Source organism: Cimex lectularius, unplaced genomic scaffold (assembly GCF_000648675.2).
Source record: "Cimex lectularius strain Harlan isolate CLEC.00 unplaced genomic scaffold, Clec_2.1 scaffold452, whole genome shotgun sequence".
In the NCBI taxonomy this organism is placed as follows: domain Eukaryota; kingdom Metazoa; phylum Arthropoda; class Insecta; order Hemiptera; family Cimicidae; genus Cimex; species Cimex lectularius.
Window position 1 is genome coordinate 81,894 of NW_019392968.1, and position 20,895 is coordinate 102,788.

General features: G+C 37.3%; 1 non-coding gene across 1 annotated transcript; it reads right to left on the reverse strand.

Annotated features, from left to right (window-relative positions):
• Positions 1 to 16,423: 16,423 nt before the first annotated feature.
• LOC112127940 lies at positions 16,424 to 16,530 on the reverse strand. The gene has a single exon (XR_002910786.1). It is a non-coding gene; the product is annotated as a U6 spliceosomal RNA (small nuclear RNA).
• Between the last annotated feature and the right edge of the window lie 4,365 nt (positions 16,531 to 20,895).

Genomic DNA, 20,895 nt, shown 5'->3' on the forward strand with positions numbered 1-20,895 from the left:
AAAAAACATGTAGACCAAACTACATCTAGATGGATTGGAGAAATGCTAAGAACTAGAATAGCTGAAACAAATATTGGATCAGACACTATAGAAGTTAGCACAAGCAACGGATGTCCTCAAGGATGGGTGTTATCACCTCTTATATGGAGCCTAACACCTGAAGAACTGCTCGGAACCCTGGATCGTAAGGGGATAAATTGTCAGGGATATGCGGACTTAAAGACTTTGATTTAGCTGAACAAGACGTAAACATAATAGTTGACATTTTAAATGACAAAATACAGCAAGCTGCTCTAGTAACGTTACCTAGCACAAAGCCTTCTAATAGCAATAAGAAATCATTCCTCCGGTGGAACCGCAAATGTGAAGAAGCTGTTAAAAAAAGAAAAAATTCATAAGCGGATTCCTAAGAAATCCGTTTTCTGCCAACCTAGAATCATATAAAGCAAGTAAAAGTCATGCATGATTTGTAATTAAGAGAAGTAAAAAATCTTCTTGGCAGCAATTCTTGAGCAAAATTAATACACCAGATACAATTATTTGGAACGCGATAAGAAAATTATGGGTTGCAACTATTAACTACTATTACTGAATTAACAGTCAAAACATTACTGATCCAAAACAAATTGCAAACGCATTAGGCGAACATCACTGCACAATCTCATCTACCACAACTTATACCGATAATGTCAAACAACTAAAAACCAGCGGGAATCAACTTGAATCACACCCACCATTAATTCTCTTGATCCCATCAATCTACCATTCACTCAATACGAGTTTGATAATACATTACAGACCCGTCAAGACACATCTTCAAGCCCGGACAATATTTGTATTTCCATGATAAAAAATTTAAAAAAGGCGGATAAAATCTTTGTTCTAAAAATTATAAATAATATTTTCATTGGAGAGAAATTTCCTGAAAAATGGACTTCAGCCAAAGCGATCCGTTTATTAAAAAAAGATAAAAAACGGAACGACGTAGTATGCTATCGGATAATTTCCTTGAAGTGCAGTATGTGTAAGCTAAAGAAACAGATGGTAACAAATAGGTTACATTGGTTTTTTGATTCCCATGGTCTTAATCCACCATGGCAGAGTGGTTTCAGGAAAGGTAGAGGAACACGGGATAACCTAGTTTTTCTACAAAACCACTATAATGAATGATTTCAACAAAAAAAAGGTATTAGCCGTTTTTTTAGACATAGCCAAGCTTGTCATATTAGATACCCGAGTCGATTTTGGCATCAATGGCCATATCCTGTCATTAATAACCAACTTTTTAAGCAATCGATAAATCGTCGCTTTCAAATATCAAAACACTCTTTCAGACATCTTTATTCAATTGAACGGTATTCCTCAAGGATACTCAGTGCGACACTTCTTTGTATCGGGTTTAACCAAATATTAAAAACCGTAAACCTACCGGCTTTAGCCATACTATATCTGATGATATAGTAATATTTTGTTCAGGGGAAAATGTTAACACACTAACAGAGATCATATAAAAAACGTTAAACGATAGTAATGAATGGCTTAAGCAACATAGTTTTCAAATATCAGAACATAAAACAATCGCATTCCTTTTCTGAAAAAAAAACCGCTAAATACTCCTCAACTATGTATTGATAATCAACAAATTAAATTCACTGACCCGACAACCTATCTTGGCGTAACTATAGACAGAGCCTTGAATTGTACTAAGCACATAAAAGAAACAAAAGCAAAATGTTATGCTTCACTAAATTTACTAAAACCGCTTAATTCCACTAAGTGTGGAAATGTGTAAACGCTCTGTCTCTCATTAATTTTAATCCTTTGTACATACTTTCCGTAAATAGCTATAATTTTAGTGAAAAATACTATCTGTGATTATAAATGTTACCTGTAAAAAATTACTAGTCAGAACAAAATTGTTGGACCTTTAGTCATATGGATTTTTTATTAGCGAGGTATTGTTAAACTTTATTATAAATTATTGTTTTTGTAAATTATAAACACTGTATATTAATAATTACTTACAATTTATATAGATGTCATTTTCACCATAAAATCTGGTATGCTGGCCATGTGCTTCATAACCTTAAACCCAAAACGCTTTTACAATAGTTTTCCATGTTAATCGTTTTCTGCACTCTTGGGAAAGTATTATATTATTTTATTTTGTTAACTGTTAATTATATATTATTTATTTTAATTTTTAATAAATAGGCTCTGATGATGGTACTATAATTTGCCGAAAGCTAGGTGAACCCAACAATTAGTCTTCTTCTTTTTTCAACTGTCTAATGAACTCTACGAAGATTGAAACTTTACATAGAAATTAATAACTATAAAATTAAACAGTATGCAATCGGTGCCGCTATTAATTTAATCTTGGCGTCACTATACCCCCTATTTTGAGATATAACATAAATCCCCAGTCCTGGGTGCTTCCGACTCCAAAAATATGGCTATCACTCACAAAAAATATTAAAAGTAACACCCCACAGTATGTATACGCCAAAGAATTCTTAGAGCTATTAAACAAACTACCACACAACTTTTTGCCATACAGATAGGTCCAAATCCCCGTCAGGAACACGAGCCAGTGTAGTTTGTGACAGTAGGAAATAATGTTCTCACTCTAAATTTACGTAGCAATTATACTGGGGAGCTGATTGCCATAAGCAAACGTCTAAACATAATAGTACCATCATACGATAAAATAGCCTTATGCACCGATTCACTTTCAGCACTTGTATTAATAAAAAATAAATTTACTGATAAACCTATCATTCAAGACATACTTTTTCTCTCAGACATATACACTCAATAGGAACTGATGTGTTCTTTATATGGATACCTAGCCATTGACAAATAGCGGGAAACGAACTAGCAGACCAAGCTGCTAAAGAGGCCATCGAGAGTAGTTTACCAATAACAACGATGCCACATGAAGACGTTATTAAGTGTTATTAAAACATTTGGTTATCCTGGCAACAAATGTGGAACAGTGTAACGGATAACAAGCTAAAAGAAATAAAAAGTAGTGTTAGTCCTTGGAAATCATCAATTAGAAAATCTAGATTTGAAGAAACGGTGTTAACAAGACTAAGAATTGGTCATACCCGTCTTTCTCACGGTTATTTGATGTCACGAGGCTAACCACACAAGTGTCAAACTGTGAACAAATCCTAACTGTAAAGCACTTACTAATAGTCTGCTCTAGCTATAATAACGGCAAATGCACCTTATATATCAAATTTAATAAATCAAATATTAGGAAATCAAAAAGAAAGCATTGACAAACTATTAAAATTTTTACGAGTTAATAGCCTAACTAACAAATGTGTGGTGATTAGTGACCGTTAATCGATAATTATTGAGAAATCAGACCGCATCTCACGATTTCTGAATAACTAACTAATAAAATTTAATTTTCATTATAAATATTATCTATCAAGGCGGACATGACCCTAGTGGTTGGTCGAAAAAAATCGTATAGGATTCTGAAAAAAAATACAATTGTAGTAATTGTATTAATTTTAATGCAAATAGTAAGAGCAATACTAGTTTGTAATCACGTGGCAACTGGCAAAACCTACCTATGTTATGTTGAAAAAGAACAACGCCTTCAAATGTCAATCGCTTATGAACCATGATGCATACCGATGTCACGAGAGTACAAACAGTTAACTTATAAATAATTCAGCTAAATTTACAACGCTCTAGAGCAGCAAAATCAGGTTTAAACCATCTCATGAACTATAACGAAAGCTGATACTGCCATAGTACAGGGACCATATTGTCAAAATAATGAGATATGTGGCATTTATGAATGGTGGAAGATACACTCCTCGGGGAACACTCAAATTTCTCTTATGAAGACTTAGTTGGTGTAGAAGTTCATGGAAACTGTATGTCTTCATTATTAGTGCCTATCTAAATGACAAAAATGAAATTGAAGAAGACCTTGAGAAATTGAGTATGACAGTAGATACGGTTCAAAGTAGTCTGGTTCTAATGGGTACGGATAGCAACGCCCCCTCTACTGCTTCGTTTGACCGTAAAACAAACTCGAAAAGAAAAATTTTGGAAACTTACTTGGCAGAAAAATCTCTGTAAAGTAGATTTTGTCAACAAGACAAAATAGAAACAGTTCCCAAATGAAAACGATAATAACCCCACATCTGAAAATCGTATAGGAGGAAGTAACATAGATTTAATTTTAGCAAGCATCGACTTGGTACCAAGAGTTCATTCACAGCAGAACCGCGAATCAGAAATTGGATCAGACCATAGAATGCTATGCTATAAAATCACAGAAAGGAAAGAGACAACAGTGGTCAGTAAAGTAAATAAATGATATCTGTATAAAACAAAAGAAGCCAATTGCAAGGAATTTGAAACAAGCTTTCTATCTGCCATTTCCAGATTTGTGAGTATATCTCAAGCTTAGGAAAAACGGAATATAGATAACTGCTTTGCCCAACATATCAAGAACAGCGATAACTTAAACTTTAAACAAGACAACATCACAGGAAGTGGGAGAACCCCGTCAGACTCTATGAGTGAAGTGTGAGACAGTCCCAGAAGTGATCATTTTATACTACTTTCAAGAATGGGTTTATAAATTGGAAAAGGAAGAATTGCGTCAATATTTTCCCATTTGCACCAGAAACACTCACTCAAAACAATTGGAATTAAAATGGAGTTATTTGATAAAATGTGAATATATTTGAATAAAAGAATAGAGTATTATGTTCACGTTTTTCTTAAATTTGTCTAGCCCATATGTTAATAACGGTTGAAATTTGTAATATTTCTATATTTTGAACAGCTAATTCAAGGAAAGGTTGACAATTCTATTCAAAATATAATTATTTGAAAGGGTGTTGGTATAAAATAGAAACAGTTCCCAAATATTTATAACCTGGCTATTTATCAAATATTTCAATACAAAACTGTTAGCACTGCATTAGGACCCGAAAAATAAAATTAAATAAACCAAAAAATTAAAGCAGAATATACTCATAGCAAAAAAATGCACTCTTGCAAACTGCATGTAGAACGAGTTCTCTTCTCATGAAGTTAATAAGCCTAAACAGAGAATATGTTTGGAAGCAAAGGCGGCATTGAAAAGAAAGACTAACGGCAAACAAAATTTCCGCTGAGTCAGTGTCTACCGTTTTACAGAAAAAAGCTAAAGGTAACCGAGAATCCTTTTACAAAGGTCATCCTTATCGGTGAAACCGAGGGGGATTTCGCCTGCAAACAACAAGTAGGTCTCAAATTGATCAGCAATCTTATCCGAAATCAAATGAAAGGGTGGAAATAGAAATTTTGTTACTACTTCTCCCTAAGCGGCTTCAATGTTTATGTATTACTTTTAAAAGATAGGGTCGAGTCGGGAATCTCGAAAACGAACTTGTTAGCTTCCAAGGGGAGAGTACAAAATGACCGAATCACATCACACTTCATGAATATCCAATGGTAAAAACGCCCCCAGGAAGTTTGAAAGGTAGACAAAGTGATTTTTCTTACAGTCCCTTACAGTGAGGTTGTAGTGGGCAAAAATGAATAGGGCTATTTGTAATTTATTCTTATTCTTATTCTATTAATTTTAATTTGATTGACCGATATATTCTTGTCAGTTGAATAAAATAAAATAGAAAATAGAAACAAAAAACCAAAAATTTGTTAATCCTCATTTTTAATAATGGTTTCTTATTTTACTTAAGAATAATAAACATGAAGATAAGTCATATTGTAAACCAACTCATTTTCGTCACCATTTTAATCCAGTTGTATTTTCTATAACCATGGAAAGACATCATCTTGAAGCAGGAGTTGTCAATGTTATTGTGAAAATGAGGTTAACAGCAAGTGGATATGGCAGAGGCAGTTGGCGTGTCTCAGAGCGTGGTTCCCCGGGCTTTAGACCGATTTCGAGAGACTGGAAGTGCCAATACGAGGCCTGGTAGTGGATCTCAGCGCATTAAGACGCTGGGAAGATAGAAATATTCTAATTGCTGCAAGACGGAACCCTTTTCATCGTTCCCGCCAGATCCTAAATAAAGTAGAAGATCTTAGCCTTTATCAACACAAATAATTCCTATGTCTGTTGTTGTTATTAATCAACGAGATTCCACTTGGACAGATGTGTTATGAAAAAAATACGACGATTGATGAAGTGAATATGTGAATTTGAAGGAATATAGGGGATATGTAAATCTGGAAACGGAAAGGTAATGTATGCATATTACATGGTTTTGTAATAAATAATGGAGCTATGACAGTAGTGGTTTATTGACTGAAATCGAACAATTAAGAATTATTCTGGATCGTGAATGTCAAAATGTGTTCAATACTTTAAAATGTTATTTGATGTCACCCCCGTTATTGGCAGCACCCAACTTCAACAAAGCATTTTTCCTTTACACCGATGCATCACGTTGCGCGATTGGTAGTAGCCTAGGCAGATAGCGAAAACAACGTGCAGCCCATAGCCTCTAAAATGCTAACGATTCGGAAAGGAATTACTCCATACATAAAAAAGAGCTTTATGGGTAATACTTAGATTAAGACGTTTTCGGCAATATCTCGCCCACAAAACTTTCACCCTTTATACCGAGTGTAGTGGTTTGGTGAATAGAAACCCACAGCCATTCACACCATTTCTGTTGTTGATGAACATTCACATACCTGTAGAGTAAACGAAACAGGAATTTCAGGAATTCAGCAAATTCTAGGCAAATTTCAGGCACCTTACTCTTGGTGTTTAAAATGGTTTGATAGTAAAAAGCGTAATCTAGACAGTGATTTATAGAATTTAATAATCCCTCCCTTTCTTTCATTTATTTGGACAGATCGTAATAAGATGGTCGCATGTACTAATTAATTGTCACAAATATTCGAGTTGGCTATATTTATTTTGGATAAATACTGATGGCAAATAGCGATGATTCGAGCGTAATCTACATTAATCTACATATCGTACGACACACTTTTTTTTATTTTCTTGTTGGTTGCTATGGTATATGGTATATTTTATTTAGTAGTATGGCTTTGTAAAAACTTCCTTTACTAGAACTACGATAACTGTGTACCCATGTTTTTAATAATATAATTTTAAGTTTTATGGAGTTCTCTGTAGCGAAGGGTAAAGGTAGAAGTATTTCCCTGAGAAGTTGCTTATTTTGCCAATTGATCAAAGTTTTCGTTGAATGTCAACTCTACAAGTGTCTGTACGCAAGCAATTACAAATGATTTTTCTGTTTTAGGAATCAAATTTCTGCAAAATCTCAAAAATGAGGTGGTTGTTGGAAGCATTTAATTTTTGATTCATTAACTTTCCCAAGAAGCTTAAACTATCAGTGATTATTAAACATCTACGAATATTGGTAGAACCTATGTAGCTGAGGGCATTGAAGATGGCGTATAGCTCAGCAGAATATATGCTAAAATATTGTGGCAATTTTTTTTTAAAACTTTTTATTTGTTTTTTACATCTGCATTCTTCGACGCAACAAGTAAAACAGATAGTATTTACATATACAATTATTAACGGTAGCGAGAAAGCTTGAACAATAACCATCCAGTGATGGTAGTCGTTAGGTAATCAATACGATGAGCGAGATGTACTCCATCGAAGGAGACCGATGTCAGCTGTTAAGGTTGTCGCGGGGCCACCGACGCTTCAGTCTTCTGTTGGGATTATTAGGTAATGTGGTGGATGACAGGTTTTTGACGAAAGGGTTCGGATGGTGGAGTAGTTTGGAATGGAACGTTTTGTAGCGGGATTGGGCAAGCTCGGTAACAAAAGGGACATTTAGGTCGGTATGGATGGTGTGATTGGATACATAGAAAGGGGCTTGTACTATTGTTCTGAGGATTTTAGATTGAAGGGATTGGATTCGATTGAGGTTGGAACGCTTAGCAGTACCGTGAAGTTCAAGTCCTATGTCCAAATGGGGGCCAGGAGGGCAATGTAAAGTTTTATTTTGTTTATTAGTGAGAGTTTTGATCGTCTGTCGAGTAGTCGTTTAAGCATGAAAAATCGTATATTACAGTCTGTGCGCTTAAGTCGTGTATGGGGGTTCCACGTCAGTCGTTTGTCCAGGTAGAGTCCGAGGTATCGTACATGGTTCGCAATTGGGATGGGAACGTTGTTGAGGTATACTGGTGGGAGTGTTTTCTTGTTTAGAGTAAATATTATGTTCGTTGATTTGATTTCGTTGATCTTGATTCTCCACAGACGGAGCCAGCATTCTAGGGTGGTTAGGTGATTTTGAAGATTACGGGAAGCAGTGACAGGATCTTTATCAGGAGAAAGGATTGCGGTATCATCGGCAAAGGTGAAGGTGATAGTGTTAGGTTGCGTAGGTAGGTCGGACGTATAAATTGAATAAAGGAAAGGAGCGAGCACGCTGCCCTGTAGGACACCTGCAAGTATAGGATGGATAGGAGACAATGAATTTTGGTGGGATACTTGGAAGTAACGATCGTTAAGATAGGATTTTAGGATAAGGTAATAGGTTGCTGGTAGGATGTTCTTGAGCTTCCACAGCAGCCCAGAGTGCCATACTCGGTCAAAGGCTTGGTGTATATCCAAGAACACACCCGGGCAATACTGTTTTAGCTCAAGGGATGTGGAAATAACGTCGATTATGCGATGTGCTTGTTGTACAGTTGAGTGGCAACTCCGAAAGGCGAATAGGTGATGGGGAATTGTGTTTGTAGGAATTTCCTGATGACTGATGGGTCGGTAGGAGCTAGGAAGGTGATTTGGTTTCTTAGATTTTGGGAGCATCCTGATGGAAGAAAATTTCCAACAGGTGGGGAAATGGGTTGTACGTAGGACAGCGTTGAATAGGTAGCTTGTAAAGATAATGGCTTTTTTAGGTAGTTGGGATAGGATGATGATTAAGTCGTAACTTGGACATTTCTTTTTGGAAAGGTTTAAATGGCCTGCTTAACTTCTTTAGGGGAGAAAGGTTTTGGAGGGAGGGAGAGAGGTAATGGTTCGTCAAGTTCGTTAAGGATTTTTTCAGAATGGTGGAGGTCTTGGATGTCTAGGTGTGGATTGAATACTGCAGAGAGGTGTTGGGCTAGGAGTTGGGCTTTGTCCTCTTCGGATTTGGCCCAAGTTCCATCTGACCGTTGTAGAGGAAGAGATGTGGTTTTATATTTGAGGATTTTTCTTGTAGCAGTCCATAATGAATTGTCGTCAGTAGATAGTGATTGGGTATAAGTCGAATATTGGTTGTTTAGGTAATTTTGCAGTTCGTTGGATAAATGTTTAGTCAAACGATTAAAAAGTCTTTTGTTGGAGGGGTATCGAGCGTGATGCCATCGAGCTCTTGCTCGGCGCTTGAGGTATATCAGTTGTCTTAGGTGGAGGGGTAAATTGTGTGGTCGAGTTGCAGTACTTCTTGCCCTAATGTATATTGTGGAGTCCCACATGCTCTGCTGTATTTAATTAGTCAAGTGTTCTACGTTGTCGTCTAGTTGCTGAGCGGTTTTGAGGGGAGTATTTACGTTCAGTTTTTGTTCAAGTGTTTCTCGAAAATAGTCCCAATCTATTGGTCCGTTGATCAGGGAGGGTCGAGGTGGGTTGAGTTTAGGGTGTATGTCTATAGTGAGGACAACAGGGCTACAGTCGGAGGAGAGGTCGTCTAGGGTGTAGGCATTACCTTGTAGAAAATACCCATAATCAACTATATTTCTTATGGTACCTATATAAACCATTAAGGGAGCTACACACCGTGTAAAGAAAATAATTTTTAGAACGTTCAGAACACAACAGTTCTTACACAGATTTTCAATATGTCCAGTTCAGTTCAGGGTGTTGTATATATTCCTAGCAATTTACATACGTTGGCCATTCTAATGTTTTCCCTAGCAAGTTATATCATTTCACCTACCGGAAGTTTCTTCTTCCTAGTGAAAGGACACACGACTGTTTTTTCACTAGAGAGACTCATCCCGTTGACGGATAACCATGTTTTTATAACAAACATACCCTCGTTGACTTTACTAATCGCACAATTACAATCTTTGTGTTTGGCATAAAAACATCCGTTGCCTAGAAACGTCCACAGTTGATAACATGTTTACTTCACTTGGAATATTTGCATTAATATCCCACGTAAAAATTGCAAATAAAATGGGCTTTGTATGTGACTCTGAGGAAGTCTTACTTGGGCTACCCGTGGACCTACTAAAGAACCTCCGATTTTTAAATTTATCTTAGATATATAGAGATATTAAATTAATGATGTTGTTAACAAAATCGATAGCTATTTCAATTCCTCTCTTCTGAACATTTGTGTACTTCGACAATCGATTTTTATGGGCTTGTAAAAGGTTTTATTGAGTTTGCTTTAAAGGTTCTTCCATTTGGTGTTGATCGAGGTGCGAGACATTACCTTCGATGTTCAACTAGAGTGTAAGTGGGCGTTGTAGGTGACGCCCTAAAAAATTAACGACGGTGTACTTTATGTTGTGTCGCCATTGGCCGAATTTAACGTACTTACAAAGATAAATAAATTGTCTTCCCATTATTTTGACATTTGCTGTGAGAGGGTCTAACAGATTTTTTGATGCCCGAAATGTATTGTTATGCGATATTTGTTTGCGGGTAATGAGTTGTTTGCAATATACGTGCTACCCAGGTCAAAGAGAAAATTTTTATATCCCTGTGCACGGAAGCAAAATTGTCTGTCCGGTATGATGCACGTTGGTAAGCCGGGTTGAGCAAAAATTCTTTTTAAGATCCTGATTACAGTTACTGTGGTTATGTTGGTACAAGGTACAGAAAATAAAAATTTCTGAAACCGACTACCGCTATGGAAATGCATTTATTCCCGCTTGTGGAGGTGGACATTTTCTCCATAGATCGGTTGGGTTTAGTTTTATTCTCATACAAACCTCATATTGAGTTATCCTGCCCTTAATGTCTCGCCGCATGTTCGGGTAAGAGAATAAAATTTTAATTCGGCCCAATATTTTAGCCAACCCTTGATGCGCTCCGTAAGTGTTTGTATGATAGTATTGAAATAGAGGCGCTCTCACGCAGTGCGGTACCAGATTTGAAATTGTTATTTCCGGCCTGATGAGGATTTATAGACATCCAATGTGATCCTGTTTCGGAGTTCAACTTATAAAAATGTCTTCTAAATCTTTCTTGTCTATCCCTCTGGCCGTTAAAAGAGGATGATGCTGATGCGACTTCGAGGCGTTCTACTTTCCCGATCAAAGTGTGAAGCCCCGCTGCTGCGGGTTTGGTCGTTCACCTTCGATATTATTGTATCAGCGATTTCGCGTCCCGAAAGTTTAGTTAAAAGTTTGCAAATTTAATTAGGGATTGTGCAAAATATCGAATGGGTTCTTTGTAGCCTTGGTTCCGTAAAACATTGTGGGCGATTATTTTGAATTTCGTGGATTGTGTGGTTAACTCCGTTATTAAATTCATGGCCAGATTTTGGTAAGCCAGTGGGCTAATATCACGGGTTCGACTGAGATATCAGGATTCTTTCAAGTTTTTGTGTGAAAAACGCGGTTCAGTCTCGTCGATTTCATAAAATTTGTCAAAAAATTGGTTTCGATCATGGTTTGTTGTTGAGTATTGTGGGAAAATCGAAAATTTGGTTCTCGGTGTAATGGGGGAGGTAGGAATAAAGTTTTTTTTTCTTTTCTTGTCGCATTCATTTAGGAAGCTTGCCAGATTATCATAGGTGCTATGGTGCTTGCGGAAACCATGTTGGAAGTCCGGTAAAATGTTAGATTTTTTCACGTACCATTCCAACCTAGTTTTTCCGTTCAAATGTTTTAAGCACACAGGAAGATAGCGTGATTGGTCTATATGAAGTCGGCTGGTCTGCAGTTTTGCCTGGTTTGCATATAGGAACGATGACTTGATAATTCCATTGTTCTACTGTGTGTCCATTCATCCACACACTTCGTTAAAGATCTGCAGAATAATTTACTTTGCATTGGTTGGTTGATATCTTAGCATTTCGTAATTGATTTGGTCATAACCAGGGGATGTACTTTTTCCAGTTGATATAGATTTTTCTTGCTCTTCTATTGTGAGTGGGCTGTCTATTTCATCGGTATTATTCACTTTTATATCCTCGGTTGTTATGTCCTCCTGTGCTAATGGTGGGGCTACCAGGTTCATAAATTCTTCTATGTATATTGTGGTTCTTGTCTAGTGTGTTCTCTTCCTTTTATTTTCCTTATCTTATCCCACACCCAACCAATTGATGTGTCTATTAAGTGAGTTTGCAAAGTTTCGCCAACTTTCATTCCTCTTTTCATTTAAAAACTTTCTGCATATTGCTGCCGATTGTTGGGATTTTATGAAGGTGGTTTGGGTCGGGTTTTTCTTATATTTTTTTAAATCTTTCGGTTTCTTTTCCCATTCAACTTGACATTCTTCGTCACACAAGTATTTTGGTTTTCTTCCTGAGAGACAGCCTTTTCATTTGCTTTTCTCTTTTGTCCGCGGGGTGCAGTGTTCAGCGTCTTGGTTGGTTATCACGATCAGTTTCTCACAGCTTTCTGGATTTTCTTTCTTGATCTGATAGCTTAAAAACTGGGTATAATTTTCCCAAGTGGCTTTTTTGTATAGCCATCTCTCGGTAGTGGCTTTTGTTATTATTCTCGATTCTGATTGTAGGATAGCCAAAAGTGCATAATGATCTGAACCAAAATTTTCTGGTAGCGTTTTCCATTTAATCTTGGGTGCTATATTCGCTGAGCTGAGTGTTATATCTGGTGCTGAGTTTTTCTTCCCAATCTTATTAATAATTGTGAGTGACCCGTCGTTAAGGAAACAAAGTAGAAGTTGGTCTAACGCCGATAGTAGATGGTCCCCCGACGCGTCCTTGTATGAACAACCCCATGAGAAGTGATGAGCATTCAGGTCCCCTCCTATGTAAATTGGGTGTGTGAATTTGGAAAATAGTTCCAACCATATCGTTTCCGTAATTGTCCGGTTGGGTTTAATGAATACTGATATGAAATTTACGGGATCAGGTTCAGCATAGACTTTAGCGGCTGTGATCTGAATGAAGTCCTGGTAATTGTTTGTAGCATTTATTGGTTCAAATTTTAGCCCCTTGTGTATCATAATAGCACTTCCACTATATCCATCCACCCTATCCTTATGAAGTAACGTATATTCCGAGAGTTCATATGCGTGTTTCGGGTTTAGCCACGTTTCCGACAATAAAGCTATGTCCGCTCCTTCCCTTCTTACTTGTAATTCAAGCGTGTTTCTATCAGCTGGCAGAGAGCGTATGTTCCATTGTATGATACTTAATTGCTCCATAATTTTTTATTTTTTTAAGCGTATTTTTTACTTAGACAGAGTAGGAATCTATATGAGGAAGATTAATTTGCCTTTGCTGTTTTTTTTGTGTTTTTTTTTTTAAGTTAGTTGTTTTCGTGTTTGTTATCATGTTTTATATTATTGTTTTGAGTATTGGAATTGTATTTACTCTAAGTTTTTGTATTTATTATTGGTGGTTAAATATTAAATCAGTTTTTGTATATAGTTTTATATTTTAAATTTATTATTTAGCGTTTTCGTTGACTTGGATAATTCATGTATTTAGGTTTTCGTGATACTTGGCCTCAATGGCTTTCACTGCTGCCTGGTTCTTCATTACCATGTTGCAAAGAACTAGTCCGACCTGATCTATAATTTTGTCTTTTGTCATGTTATGTTGGTTATGTTGTATGTCTGCTGATATTTTATTTAGCTGGTGTATGAGTTTTTCGCTTCCGAGCTGGCCCAAGGATTGGCTTGCATTGGTCCTTTGGAGGGGGTTGGGATTTTTCTTGGTCTCGTTTTGTTGGTTGGCTCTGGGTATTCGTTAATGTCTAGTTTGCTGGAGCGAGGGACACTTGTGTACGTTTTTATGAATGATTTCCTATCGGAATTTTGCATAGAGTTGGCTAGTGTCGGAAATGCGTCCTCACTATCCACCTGTAGTAAGTCTAATACGTTATATCTATTACTTGTCACGACTGATGCTTATGTAGCTTAAGAGGGCTTTTTTTGGTTTCCACTATTCAGTTTTTTAAATATTTCACAATCTCTACCATTGGATAGGTGTTTGTTTGCATAATGAATGCATGTTGGGTCTACGTTGGTTTTGTAACAATCTTTTAGGGAATGCTCCTCACCACATTTAGGGCATCGTTGTTTTCCACGACACTGCGTTGATGAGTTGAAGAAACGTAGGCACTTTGTGCACTGTCTAACAGGTGGTATAAATGGACGTATGGGGCAGTAGCCTCCATATATTGTGACAAATTCAGGAATTTTTTGGCCTTGAAATGTTATTAAGCATGTTGATAGTGCTATTACTTTCACCTTGTCATTTTCATACATATATCGGTACATTCTTTCTACTGATAGGGGTTCAATGGTGCTCTGGATGTTTTGTAGGATTTCTGCCGTGCTTAAATCAATGTCCACATCTCGTATAACTCCTAATTTTTTGTGAGAAATTATGGAATGTACGTAAACAATTTCTCTTTTCTCAGATTATCGCTTTCCGTGAGGTAGTTTGCCGTTTCATAGTCCGCAGTAATTATTTTGATTCTATTCTTACCTGCTACTCTTATTTGCAGGACATTGTTCCGGTTTATTTTTTCATCTTGAAACAACCATTTCCAAATAACAGTGGGTGCGCGTTTCCCAAATTTTTTTCTAAGCTTTCCACGAAAACAAAATAAGGACTCTGGTTATTCTCGTTAAACCGATTAAGCCGCTGGTGTACCTCCGTATTCGTTAGGATGTAGGGCCTATGTCAATACATTTTGAAGCCTCCTCAGATCAAGAGAGACGTTACTGGGTGTTCACCCTTTTTTCCGTTCCAACGGTTACCCTTATCATAACCGGAAGTTAGTCACGACCATCATCGGCCGTGTTCAGGATGGTCTATTGTGAAGGTGTCCAGCCGTGATGTCGATGAGGAGGAACATTACTTATATGAACGTTGTTGGCTAAGAATTGTTCCAACGGCCGGTGTCATTACTTTCGGAACTCTTATAACAATGACTCGGGGATTCCTTTTCACTAGTGGCCGTGGCTTAACACCGATTCCTTGGAAGCCCGGGCCATTCAACATATCAGCCTTAACGTTAACCCGAATTGCTCCCCCACCTTTGGAGGTGATACGTATATATTTTAATTTCGGTTCGTCTCGGGTTGATGACTTCCTTGACCATCATGAGGAGCTCAGAGGGGACCATTCCCTCTGGTAAGTCAATAAGGACCATCATATCCTTGTTGGCTACAGTTTTCGCCATATCTTTAGCAATCTTTTGCTCGTCAATTGTTTTTCTTTCTTTTGTCCTTTGCATACCTTTTCTTTGTTACAACTTTCCACTGTTCCTCACGCTGACTTGTATGCTCAGTCACTGTACCTTCTATCTCATGCACCTCCTCCTGTATTATATTTTCTTCCATTCCTGTTAATTGGCGTTTTTTTCTTTTTAGGCAGGATTCTCTTGCCTGGGCGCTCAGTGGGGCCATTCGCACTGCCGCTAAGATCCAAGCCTCGGCGCCTACGTCTCTTATATTATTCGCTGTGTATCGCATAATTTTCTTCTTTATCCAGTTTCTGCACCTTTTCCATACATTCTTTTAATTCCCTGACCACTTCTTTAACAAATGATATTCCGCTTCGGCTGGAGTTGGTGGCTGTCGCTGCTCGCAGGTCATCGGCTATCTTCTGTAAGGTTGGTGTTATGACCGCCTTTATTGGACCAACGTTGATGGCATCAGCTGATGCGTCCTTAGAATGGTTGCGTACTAACGCTACCAGTTGTGAAGTAAAATAAGAATTTTCCACGGCCAACATTTACACTTAATATGCTAGTTTATCGACCTGTGCATACAAAAGCTTGATGCCTCTTTGTTTATTTTTTGCCGGTTCTAGGCTGAACTGTGCAGCTGTCGATCTGATAATACTGCTCTGATTGTTTGCTTGATTCATAAGTCGTTCCCACGAAAATCTGGGTGTAAATAGTCCGCGGCAAGAGGACACCAACTTTGGCGTGGGGCGATTCGAGTACTCAGGGGTGGCGCCAAGTGCCCCTGAGGCTCCGTTTACGATACAATTACCTCTGTGTTATTTATTCATCACCACGGATCGCATAACAACTTGGATTAGGGTTTTCTGACAGGGTCGTCTCATTTAGTCTGTTGCCTCGGTTTAGGCGGCGGGACGTCGCCTTTTTCTTTGCACCGTTGGCCGCCAAATATGGCGTTGCCCGGGTACCACGACGGGAACATGGTGCTAGGACTTGGGGTTTGGTCGGAAAAGTTCGACTTCTGGCGTTTCTCAGCATTTATTGCGGGGGCTGTACAGACATCCAGCTTCAACAGTGAGAGCCAAGACCCCATTTGTGCCCCAAAAATGTGGAACTCTTCACGATTTTGCGTGTCATCCTTGCGCAGGGGTCATACTAATCTTCCCTGTGTCGTTCCTATTTTAGTATACGTACCGCTGAAGCAAGTATACATATGAGATATACCCGGATGGGAGCAGAATTCAGGCCAATGTAGTTTGCGCATTTGTGGTAACCAGCCGGGAGAGTGTTAAATGCATAGAGTAATATAAATTAGCTTCATGGTGTACTATCAGGCAGAGCTGCTTGTAATATAAACAGCGGTACAGAGGATCCGAGATGACAACGATTGGGACTTGTACAAGGCGGTTTTAATACAGACTGACAGTGAAATCTCCTTAATATATTAAACGACATTCGATACCATAACATGATAGCAAACGGAAAGAACAGATCTTATCTGTCAAGACTTTATATAACCGAAAGTAATGAATGCCCGTGTGGCTGGAGCCCCAAACATACAAGATCTGATTATGACATAATGCCGCTCGCAAGAAACATTACGATACAGGGAACAGTTGGCACACATCACAAGAAACATGGATTAAAAAATAATATGTAATATTTATAACATTTGTTAACATAATTAATTTAGAAAAATTGCGACAGTTGTTTGTACATATAAATGTGTGTTAATAAGAGTGAAAAAAATTAAGGCGAGGGTGTAAAATATAAATTTGTATGTAAATCATAATAGTGTTGCAAACGTGTAAAAAATAAGTCAATTGTAAAAAATGTAAAGTTGTATGTAAATCCTTTTATGTAAACTTGTATTGTTGCCCATAGTCACTAAGGGAAGGAGCAGTAAAATAAACGGAATTTAAAAAATATGCAGAGGATGGGTCTTAAGACATTTTTTTTTCTTTGCCTTGGACATGCAGCAATCGTCCGAGTAAAAATATTAATCTTATATACACAATACAGAAATATCATAGATAAATTGCTTGAATATTGAATAAATAATCATATAAACATTAAATATTTCCTGGTTAAAAGAATGTAGATTTCTAACAGAAATGTAAAGACTTGAAATCGGTTAACCTCCAAATTTGACTTGTACCATCATCGTCAAGAATTTGAGATCACAGTAATGAAACACTGAGTTCTAATCACTGTCAACGTGCATTGGTTTAATGTCAATGTTACACGTCTCGTTTTGGCAAAACGAAATTCCAAACTACAAAATTCGATGGGAAATCCTACTGAAAACCATAACGATATTTCCGCTAATAGGGTTCTTTCAAATAAATTAAAATAATAATTTAAAATGTGTTGGGTTATTTGTATAATAAAATATGTGTTAACGTAATTACTTAGAGAAAATTTTGACCGATCAATTAACAAAATAATTTATTCAAATGCTATTTCCAACAGAACATTCCAGAAAGGAGGTGAATAGTTTATTTTCAGGTTTTATTGATAAACTACACCAAATATGTTTATGAATGAACCAACTGCTTGAAACCCAGAATGCTTCAGACTTCTCCATGATAATGTAGTATAGTTTATATGCAGGGTAATATAGGAATATGTAATACTCAGTGGGGAAAATAATAAATTTCAATTTAAAACCAAACAAAAATTAGAAGAATTAAACAAAAGATGAACAGCTCGTCATTTCGTTCATAGAGCAATAACAACCCTGTCATTTACAAGTAAAAGATAAAGAATAAAACGAAAATCACAAAATATAAACAATAACACAAATAACATGTTTTTATTAATCATAAAATAAAATGAAATTAACACAAATATTTTAAAAACGTGCGAGCTCATCTATAAAGGTAATGATTTTTTTGTGAATGGGTATAATCTGTAAATAAATAAATAAGAGTAATGCTTAACGATGAGAAGCAGATCGTTGAAACTTGACGGGGCGAGAACTGCGGAGAATGGCGTACTCGTGGAAAAGTGAATTAAGAAACTGGAGAGCGTTTGGAGCGAAGAGTGGTGAGAGTACCTGGAGGGGCAAACGGGATGAAGTACACATGTCACGTAGTGGTAAAGAGAAAATGCAAAATTAAGCGGCGATCGTTGAAAAGTTGGTATCGGAATGAAGAGGATATCAGGCCTATCGTCTTTTTTTCCAGAGCGGTTCATCGATTCATTTTAAAGGATTTATTACTCTGAAAACAATGTAGCAATTGGGATCCCGGAAGTGACGATTCAAATAACGTCTCATCCGCAAAGAATTGTGTGCGGGGCATCCATCATGCTAGAGAATCGTTCTGTGTCGTGGTTGCAGAGGAACATCATCTAATAGTGATGGTAAAAACCTCCCTCAAGAAATTGAGGAACAATACTATTTAAATTATTTTCGTAGAAATAAGGTCCAATTAATTTATTTCCCACAAGTCCACACCAAACGTTGACACTGTGAACCACCTGATGATGATAAGAGTACGAAGTACTCGGATTTTCCTCTGCCCACGTTCAAAAATTCCAACGGCTTAGTATGCCATTAGAGCATGGATTCTTAGTCCATAGGATGTATGAAAGAACGTTTTATTCAGCCTCGACTCGACATTTGTGCAAGGAAATTTAGACGCCTGTCATAATCAGAATCCCGAAGTCCCTTGGACAAGATGAGGGCGATGCGGTTTAAGATTGTAGTACATTTCAAATTTTATTTTTTGAAAAACCTGAAACCCTTCCAACATTTCGGCGAGAGGAATTCGGATTTTCGCGAACGTGCATTAATAGTCAGATCCTCGTCGAAATTACGCTGCCGGTTTCTTTTTGCCGTAACGTTGTGGTTTTTGACCAATATAAATCCGATTCACCATTCTTTTCAGCGTAAAACATCCTTCAAAATGATTGTCAGAATGTATAAGGTCGTATTTGAAATTTGAAAGTTGAACTGGAGCTGATACACCCCCTAAAATTTTTCACCAAAAAGGGTAAAAATCTGAAACTAGACTCAATATGAAACAGGTTTTTTTTTCGTCATTGTTTCAATAGAAATTAAGCTGGGGCATCTAAAACGCACACCCTGTATATCACCAAAAAATTAACTTCTGTACACTTTATGGTTTTAGGAGGCGAAAAACAGTATAAAATTCTGAAACATGGGAAATAAAAAGAAGTAGAAAGGAGAAAATAAACTTATTTTCAGAGACAACTTTCATCCCATTGAAAACCGTACAAAAGAGCATACAAGCCGATTTTAGTAACGAAAGCCGCCAAAATCCCCGAATCGACCTTTAATATCGTGGAAAGACCCCGTACAGAGATACCGACGCAAAATCAACTTCTTCCACCTCGTTTTTATTCAACTGGAAACGATTTGAACAAACAAAATCCGCTGAGATGTGATTCTGGGTGAAAAACTGCAGAAAACATCTTACTTCATTTTATATCGATGTTAAGTCCAATGATAGAGATTAGTGTAAAAAACACGTTAACATTTTACAAGATATAAAATCATAGAATCGTGCAAATGGCTAGCTGAGTCTTTCGTATGCGAGAACCATACACGAATTAATAGGAACCAAATCCCTAGGCCCGAGGATATTCCCCGTCTCTGTTACCTGATTTTATTGGATGAATGCAAGTTCTCTTTTGCCAAAAACTTTCTAATTACCTGTGTGTTTGGAGAGAACACACTCAAAAACGCTTGCTTGGTAATAAATTGACTGAAAATACTACATCGTTTTACACAACACACGAAATTATCTATTCTAGTTTAAAAAGTGGTCCATTAGTTAAATAAGAAAAGTGTTTTGGCATCGATTGTTAAAAACTTTTCTGTATTGTCGATGATTGAATAAAAAACACTAATTACAACACAATTGATATCTGAATAATTATTTATGTCCAAAATGGTTGGTAATTTTGAAAAAGACGGAAAAAATAAGTAAATACCAGGAACTACCCATCAAACTCAAACAGCTCTTTAATCTCGATATTTGGTAGGGGGTGACGGAGATAATTATGTTTTGCAATGGGCTCGTGCTTCTATCAACAATGATGTGGATGACCCAGAGAAGGGCATCACATTCGGCCCTCTCCTGGGCCAAACCTCCGACCCAGACGTCTGTCGCCGCTAACCTCTTGTGCCCGTCCCTCACTGTCGGTTTGGCCAATAGAAAGGTTTCTTGGTTTTATTCATTAGACAGCTTAACACCATTCTTTTTGGTCTTTTGAGATCAGAGTGCATTTAGAGACCAGGAGAACAACCCGGCACGTCTATTCGCGCAGCACCTTGGTCTGCAGAAACCTAGGGAAGCTCGTCTTTCTTATCTCCCACGTTTCGGAATTACATTGTACATATGTATATAATAATGTCACAGTACATAGTACGACGTTCTTTGGATTTCGGGCTTGTTGCAAGATTCACAATTGCTTATACTTTGTTTCCCGAATCCTGGAAGGAATATCACAATGACTGGTACTGTGTTCATAAGTCTCCTCAGTGAGACTATTAAAGACAATCAGCAAGTGGTGACCATCAACAAACCGAGAATAGTTTTTTTT